General features: G+C 35.2%; 1 long non-coding RNA gene across 1 annotated transcript in view; it reads right to left on the reverse strand.

Annotated features, from left to right (window-relative positions):
* The window catches only part of LOC116631708, a 197,456-nt gene extending 189,492 nt beyond the window's left edge, over positions 1–7,964 (reverse strand). The window contains exon 1 of the long non-coding RNA XR_004299241.1: positions 7,918–7,964. This is a non-coding gene — a long non-coding RNA (uncharacterized LOC116631708). The remainder of the gene's footprint in view (positions 1–7,917) is intronic.
* Between the last annotated feature and the right edge of the window lie 371 nt (positions 7,965–8,335).

Genomic DNA, 8,335 nt, shown 5'->3' on the forward strand with positions numbered 1-8,335 from the left:
GTTCTTGCAAATACCTGTTCATTTTCAAATCCACCAGTAATCCAAGGACTCTGCAGTGGCTTTATACTCTCCATTAATTTTTCTACCCAGTCTATCCCCATAAAGTTGATTTCTGCTAGACTTGCAGAAATTTTCTGTACTGTATACTTTCACAAAGCCCCAAAATCCATGGGTAATAACTGAAGGTCTAAAAGTTTTCATCTATGAAACTTACAAACTTATAAATCTGGCCTTATAAACATATCCAAAAGACAGTTTTGACAATAATTCAGATGCTCAGAAAAAATGTTTCATATTGCAATGACCCACATGGGGGTTGTGTGTGTGTGTTTGTGTGTGTGTAGTATGTGTGTATATAGACAGCAGTGTAATATTTCAAGCAAAAAATACTTACTTATCTCTAATGGAAAACTATCTCTTTTCTTTTTAATTGATGTTAATTTATTTTAGGAGAGGGCAGAAAATGAAAATCAATACAGTATAGTGATTAAAGGTACAGATTTTGAATTGAATTTTAATCCCAACCCTGACATGACTTTTGAGATTCGGGATAAGTTTCTTAAATCTCTAACATCAGTATTCACAGCTCTAACATAGACACAAAAATACCTACCTTCCAGGATTGTTGAGAGTTTTAAAAGATGTAATGTGTGTCAAGCACTTAACACAGTGACTATAACATAGTAGGTAATTATAATCATGATTTTGATCAAATGTTTACCTTAAAGAAGCCAATTAGGAAGAAAAAGACACATTCCTTTATTAGTTTCTCATGTATATTAGAAGAATCAAATGTTTTCAGAAAACATTTGAAAATTTGTTAAGTGACTTGAAAGCATCCTGAATTCTTGCACTTCACAAAATAGGAAGACCAGGGTAGGCAGAGGACAATTTTTTATCTACCTATACCTATAATTCATGGTGAAGATGTTGATTCTAAAACAGTTACCTACTATCTGTGTTGAAAACCAAAGCATGCAACATTTCTACTCATTTCCACTTCCATTTCTATTTCTATGCAGCCCAGATTACTATGTTTGTTAGAAGGACCATAAGGCAACTGAAAACTAAATTTACCTATAAAAGGGCAACCAGAATACTTATGATCTTAGAGACCCTATATTCTTGAGAATACTAATTAAATACTAATTTCCTCCAAAAATTATTCTGTTCTCCCACAGAACACCTGATTTTTAACTGGGCATTTGACCACCCAAAATAAAGACTCCTTTACAAGTAGATTTGTCCAAGTGACCTGGTTCTTCAAGTCAATAAGATATAAGCACAAATTTATTGAAATTTTGAAAACTTTCCTTAGGTAGCTGGCACATGATCCTCTCTTCTCCTCTGTCCTCTCTCTTACCTGCTAGCTAGAATATGAACATGCTGACTAACGGGGGAAGAAGCCATTGTGGACCAGGAGGTGGCTTGGGAATAGAGGCTATCATAGAAAAACAATAAGCTAGAAAAAGCCTTGAGTCCTGAATGTTTTGTAAAGCAAAGCTACCATAACATGCCTGATCCTACTTCTGTGTGAGAGAAAAATCATTTTCTAACTTTTTAAAGTTACCGTTATTTTTTTATCCACCACTGAACTTTACCATAACTGTGTTGAATGAAGAAAACATTTTAGAGGAATGAGATTAACCTAGACTCACATGAGCTGAATTAAAATCCACTCTCCTGAAAGGCCTACACTTTATAACCAGCAGTGGCCTGAAAGTATGCAGTGCCCTGTTTGCATGTTTTTAAGTTCCCAGTTATCTTCAGGACATTATTTATCTCCATAATTCTGAAAGAGATGCTCCTCCACTCTTACAATCAATCCAATAAAAACAAAACCCATCACAATCTTCACTTTTACAATTTTGAATTTCTGTGAAAACAGACTTCTCTATCACTTTCATATAGCTAACTGGTTCTCAATTCTTCCTGATGAAAACCCATGATTTTTCCCTTCTCTAAACATTTCAAATGTTACCAACATTATTCTTTCATGTATTGTTATTTTTAATTTAAAAAAACTCTGTGATTTTCTAGACTTTAAAGACATTCACTCAACTTTTCTTTTATTATTATGCTATGTTAATCACCATACATTACATCATTAGTTTTTGATGCAGTGTTCCATGATTCATTGTTTGCGTATAACACCCAGTGCTCCATGCAGTACATGCCCTCTTTAATACCCATGACCAGGCTAACCCATCCCCCCCACCCCCTCCCCTCTAGAACCCTCAGTTTGTTTCTCGGAGTCCATAGTTTCTCATGGTTCTTCTCCCCCTTCGATTTCCCCGCCTTCATTCTTCCCTTCCTGCTATCTTCTTCTTTTTTTTTTTTTTAACATATAATGTATTATTTGTTTCAGAGGTACAACTCAACTTTTATTCTTCTCAACTAAAGAAGCCTAATGTTTTAGTCTGTCACTGACATTTTTACCCCATTTGATTCTTTTTTAAACATATTTATTTATTTATTTATTTATTTATTTATTTATTTAAGAGAGAATGTGGAGAGAGGCAAAGGGAGAGAATCTCTAGCAGACTCTCCACAGAGTGCAGAGCCCAACACAGGGCTCAGTCTCAGGACCCTGAGATCATGACCCAAGCCAAAATCAAGAGTCAGAGGCCTAACTGACTGAGCCACTCAGGTGCCCCCTCTCATTTGATTCTTTTAGTGTTCTTCTTTGGCACTTTCAACATTACGTTATAAATTTCCTGCATATAACAAAAATTTCCAGTGAAAAATGAAGAAACAAAAGAACTCAGGATATGAAAGAAACAAATTGTTGAAACAAATCCTCATGCTTATTGTAAAACATCTTTCCTACAGATAATTATATATGTCTAAGATGAAAGAAAACTTCAAAATAAGCATTCCTTCCCCTCTCTTTAGTATTGCTGTGTTGAGGGCAATGAGACAATAAACTGAATCATACCTCTCTCTCTGCTTCCCCTTCATTACCAGGACAAGGGACTGGAGAATTTCCAATGGAAAGTAGAATAGAGTAATACACTTTGTTAAGGCTTCATACTACCACAAGCACTATCCAAGCACTTTTCCACTTGTTAGCTCTATAACCTTGGGAAAGTGATTTAACCTTTTTCTGCCTCAGTTTCCTTACCTAAAAGTTGGGATAACAATAGTATCTTTGAATTAGGTTATTATGAAGATTAAATGAGACAAGTTATGTAAAATAATTGCCATGGCATCCATCACATATTAAGAACACAGTAAACAGATCTCCTTACTTATGACAATGATGATTCTGTCCTCTAATTAGGCCATGGTGGCAACTGAATGACACTGATGGAACACTGGGACACTTACTCATAAACATAGTGCTCTGCATGCAGCCTACCCCAAAAAATCTACACATCAAAATCTATACAAAATCTACTAAATGTACACATCTGAAATTTTAATTTAAAAAATATATACTGAGATATACATTATATGAATCCTTTGAGTGTAGAATGTAGCACTTCAATTTTGATTGCCTCTTACATTTTGAAGAATTATCACATCAGTGTGTTTAGCACCACTTGAGATATATTGAAGAATGTAGCAGAAATGTAACAGAGCCTGTCTTGTAGAGCTTACTTAATGCTAATATCACAGACATATTTGCCAGCTTATAACATCAAACATACTACTAAGACAATATAAGACTAGGAGATAAATTGTAGAATGGGTTCCAAATGTTTTACAGAGGGGGAAAAAGATAAAAGAGAATTCAAGTTGTGAAGAAAGATTCTATGAAATATGTTGGCATTAAACTAAGCATTAAAGAATCTTGACTAACTCTTAGCTATTTCATTAAGCCAAAAATGTCCCCTTTAAAATGGGCCTGTTTCTGTTTCTCTTGCATATTTTTATTCATTGAAAAAATTTCCGAGCATATTCATGTATTGAGGATTGTAGAAGTCACTGAGAATACAACAATAAACCTAGTCCAATCCTCCCTGTCATAGAAAAAGCATACAGGATTTCCTGCTCCTGGTGTTGGTGGAGTGGCTAGCTGCAGAGCAAAATTTCCACAGGATTAATCTGAGATAATTAGAAAAGTTGGAAAAAACAAAAAAAAGTGTTTGAAAATGAATCACTTGAGTCCCAAGATCCTGGAGAGAAGGGAGGTATATTGTAGTACTTTTCCCTTCAAGATATTTGTTAGGCTACAAGAAGGGCAGGATAAAGAGGCTAAGAGGCAAAGTAGAAATAATAGCCAAATGCTAAAAACCTGAATTGAGTTTTGAACAGTCTAATGAGACTAAGGGGTAAAAACTGGAGTTCAGGGGCCTGCAAATCAGACAGCCCCTGATAAAAGGCCCAGACCTCCAAAAGGACTTTGAAAAGGCCAGACTTTAGGATTAAGGGCAAAGTTCTCATAAAAATCCAGTGTTGACCAGTTCAATTCAAAACCAGGTAAAGGTCATCTGTTCCTGCTCAAAGTGCAGAGTAAATTAATATTAAATCCTCTCTGGAGAAAGATAACATCAGGTAGAACTTCACAAATTTATCTCTATGATTTTTCATATACAATATCTGGCATTTAATTTTTTTAATTATTAAGCATGGTAGGATAGAGAGTTAAATGCTCAGAAATCAAGAAAAAAATTAGAAAAAAAAAGGAAACAGATTCAAGATGATGCAAACTTCGGAGTTCTCACACAAGGATGTTAAAACAACTGTGATTAATGTTTTCAGAAAGTAGATGAGAAAATGGAGAAATGGACCAGAAAATGAAACTAATCAAAAATTCTAAACTGCAAAAGACAATTACTACAATTAAGAAATTTATAGACATTAAACAGGAGATAAGAGAACTAGAACTGGAAGTTAGGTCAATTTAAAACATCCAGACTGGGGCGCCTGGGTGGCTTCAGTCGTTAAGTGTCTGCCTTCGGCTCAGGTCATGATCCCAAGACCCTGGGATTGAGCCCCACATTGGGCTCCCTGCTCTGTGGGAAGCCTGTTTCTCCCTCTCTCACTCCCCCTGCTTGTGTTCCCTCTCTCGCCATGTCTCTCTCTGTCAAATAAATAAATAAAATCTTTAAAACATCCAGACTAAAGAACAGAGAGAGGAAAAGATGAAAAATAAAGAAAAGGTATATGAAAGATCTATTGGACAAATTATTGAAGTCCTAAAAGGAGAGGAGATAGTGAGGCAAAATCTTATATGATGTTGAATAACAAAATTACAGAAACAGCAGACATCAATCCACAAATTTAAGAACCTCCATGAAATCCAAGCAGGATAAACACAAAATAAAACAAACAAACAAAAACATAGTAAAACTGCTGAAAAACAAAGATGAAAAGAACATTTTAAAGTAGCCAGAGAAATAAAGATGTAAAAGATAAAAGAGTAAAACTTCTGTAAGATAATATAGCATAATATATTCATGACCCTGGAATACAGGAAGATTTCTTAAGCAGGATGCACACACGCACACACACACACACAAATTAATCATCTCTTCATCAAGAAACACGATTATGACAATAGAAAGAGTAGAAGAACATATAATTAACAAAGGATTTGATTCCAAATAATCTGAGAACACATAAATCAATAAGAAAAAGATAAACCCATAGGAAACTTGAAGAATCATTAAAAAAGGGATGGGGCACATACAAATGACCATTAAATATATAAAAAAATGTGCAACCACATTAGTCATTAAAGAAATGCAACAAGATATCACCTCACAAGTATGGATGGCTAAAATTGGACAGCTTGACAATAGTAAGACATAGCTATGACCAAGAGAAACTGGAGTTCTCATATATAGCTTATTGAAGCACAATATGATACAACTACTTTGGAAAATTTCAGTAATATCCTCTATTATTGTAAAATACACATCCTATGACCCAGCCATTCTACTTAATTCAATACCTAACAGAAATGTATGCAAATGGTCATTAAAAACTATACATACATAATCACAGCAGCATTAGTTATAATAGTCAAAACTGGGAACCACCCAAATAGCCATTCAGAGTAGAATAAATCAATAATTTTGCTATATACATACAACAGAAGGTTACCTATGATGAAAAATGAAAAACTACTGCTATTTACAAAAATGGGTATATCAAATAAACTTAATTTTAAACAAAACCAGGTCCCCCCAAAACATTATACTATATGATCCCATTTATATAAAGTTCATAAGACTAGATGGAGAATATTTATGGAGAGGAGAAGTGGGTAGTGACTGTAAAGGGCACAAGAGGAGCTCTTGGGGTACTGAAAATTGCTTTATTTCTTGTCGTAGTAATATGAGTGGGTTCACTCTGTGAAAATTTATAATATATGTTGTATAATATGATCTGTGTACTTACTTTACACAATATTAAGTTATATGCCCAGTACCATGTTAGTTAAAGGAAATAAAGATCTACTGATTTAATTTATGGACTTCACTTGCCATAGACACAGTACATCCAAAAAAACAGGGGGAGGGGAGATCCTGACACAGGAATAAAATATAAAAACCAATTCATCCTCACAGGTGCAAGAGGGCTGGGTAAATCTTCAGCCCTGATGCCTGTGCCAGGATCACCACACCCTTGGCACAGCTGTCCATGTGCCACGCTTGCTTTATAAAAGAACATTTTGCTAACTTTCTAAGACTGTAGACCTAAACACAAAATTCTGTTTCTAAGATAACATCCTGTACCATACTTTGTTTTACTTTGGCTGCCGACCTGGAACAGTCATTGCCTCCATTATTTTAAATGGAGGGCTTTTCAGTGCTACATTTATGAGTTTCTTATTTTTTAAGTGGATAAACCTGGCCAACACCACAACCTTAAATACTTTTACTAGAACAAGTACCATCCACTGCAGACACATCCTTCATAGAGAAAAATCTGGCTTCTTGATACTTTGGTCTGGCCAACAGACATCCCGCCAGGTTTACAGTGAAAAATCAGGGTTCTCTGACAACAGCATGAGGAATATTTCCCATCCAGGAATGAGTGAATTCGGACAGAAGTTTGCAGGTCTGGCAAGACATCACGTGGACTAGGCCAAACCAAACATCGAGTGGAAAACTCCACTCAGACATTATTCCATGGGTCCAGGCCCCCTGCAGCCAGCCCACATGTGCAACTGACACTACTTAGTAATGAAGCAGCAGCCAAACAGTATTGCACACACTGTGCAGAGAATGTGCCTCAGCCAGGTGGAGGGAAGGATGACAGGACCACTGGGACACTGTCCCAGGTCTAATCAGAAAAATACACTCTGGGTTTTTCCAGGACCTCATGATGCCAGAGATATTTTGATCGTGAAGTTGAGGAGATATTTTGAGCATAAGTGGCTTTTGTGACCCATATGTCTAAATATTTTCCCTTTTATGCTAGGAAAAAAAGAAACCTTGGCTCACAGCTCCACAAAGTGAAAAAAAAAAATGAAATAAAACTTTACTTAAAGCACATATGTATCCTACCAGATTCTGCCATCTCCCTTCAACCTTCTTATTCCTCAACTGCAAAGTCACTAGTTAAGAATAGTGTTGCTATGCATTTTGCATAGTGACTAGTATACTTTTCATTCCTAAAACTATTATTTATTCATATAGTTGTTATATCTACTTGTGTTAATTTATTTAAAACACTTTTAAAGGTGCTATATAAGCACTTCTTGAAATTTTGCCCCCAATAAGAAAGATTTCATAAAGAAAGAGAACAAATTAATTCAACATATCTAAACCTGCACTTGCCACAACTTCCATATTACTTCTCTCCATTGCTATGAATAATTGAGGGTTGTCTGTGCATCTACTTTAAAAGTATGTGACATTTACCCAGTATATCTGAAACTGGAAAGCATGAAGATGCATGTATGTGGCAAATGCAGAGCAAGATATTCTCCCCCCAAAAGTAGGAAATCACTTTACTTACAGTATATTGTAGTAGACTTCACAGAACAGTTGAAGATGTCAGAAGACTCCTAAATGTGTAAAGGAAAATTAATTTTTAAAATTCTGTGAACTTCAAAGATTGTACAGATATATAAAGCAGTTATATCACATGCACTAATATTTCTATGACTAATGATGCTATTAAGATCCAATTTCCAAAACATATATATACATTTCCTGACAGATAAATTCTTATAACTAGAAGAGTATAGTTTTTCTAAATAAATATAATTCACATCCATTTAAGTAAAATCACATTTATATACCTCTTCTCAAAGAGTAAGGAAAGAGCCAAAAATTACTGTGAGCTGTTAACTCCAACAAAGGTCAGTTACCTTCTGCTGCGCTTTCTCATGTTTTCTTGGAATTCCACATCACCCCATTTTGTAACTCTATTT

This window comes from Phoca vitulina, unplaced genomic scaffold (assembly GCF_004348235.1).
Source record: "Phoca vitulina isolate PV1807 unplaced genomic scaffold, GSC_HSeal_1.0 scaffold5, whole genome shotgun sequence".
NCBI classification, from domain to species: domain Eukaryota; kingdom Metazoa; phylum Chordata; class Mammalia; order Carnivora; family Phocidae; genus Phoca; species Phoca vitulina.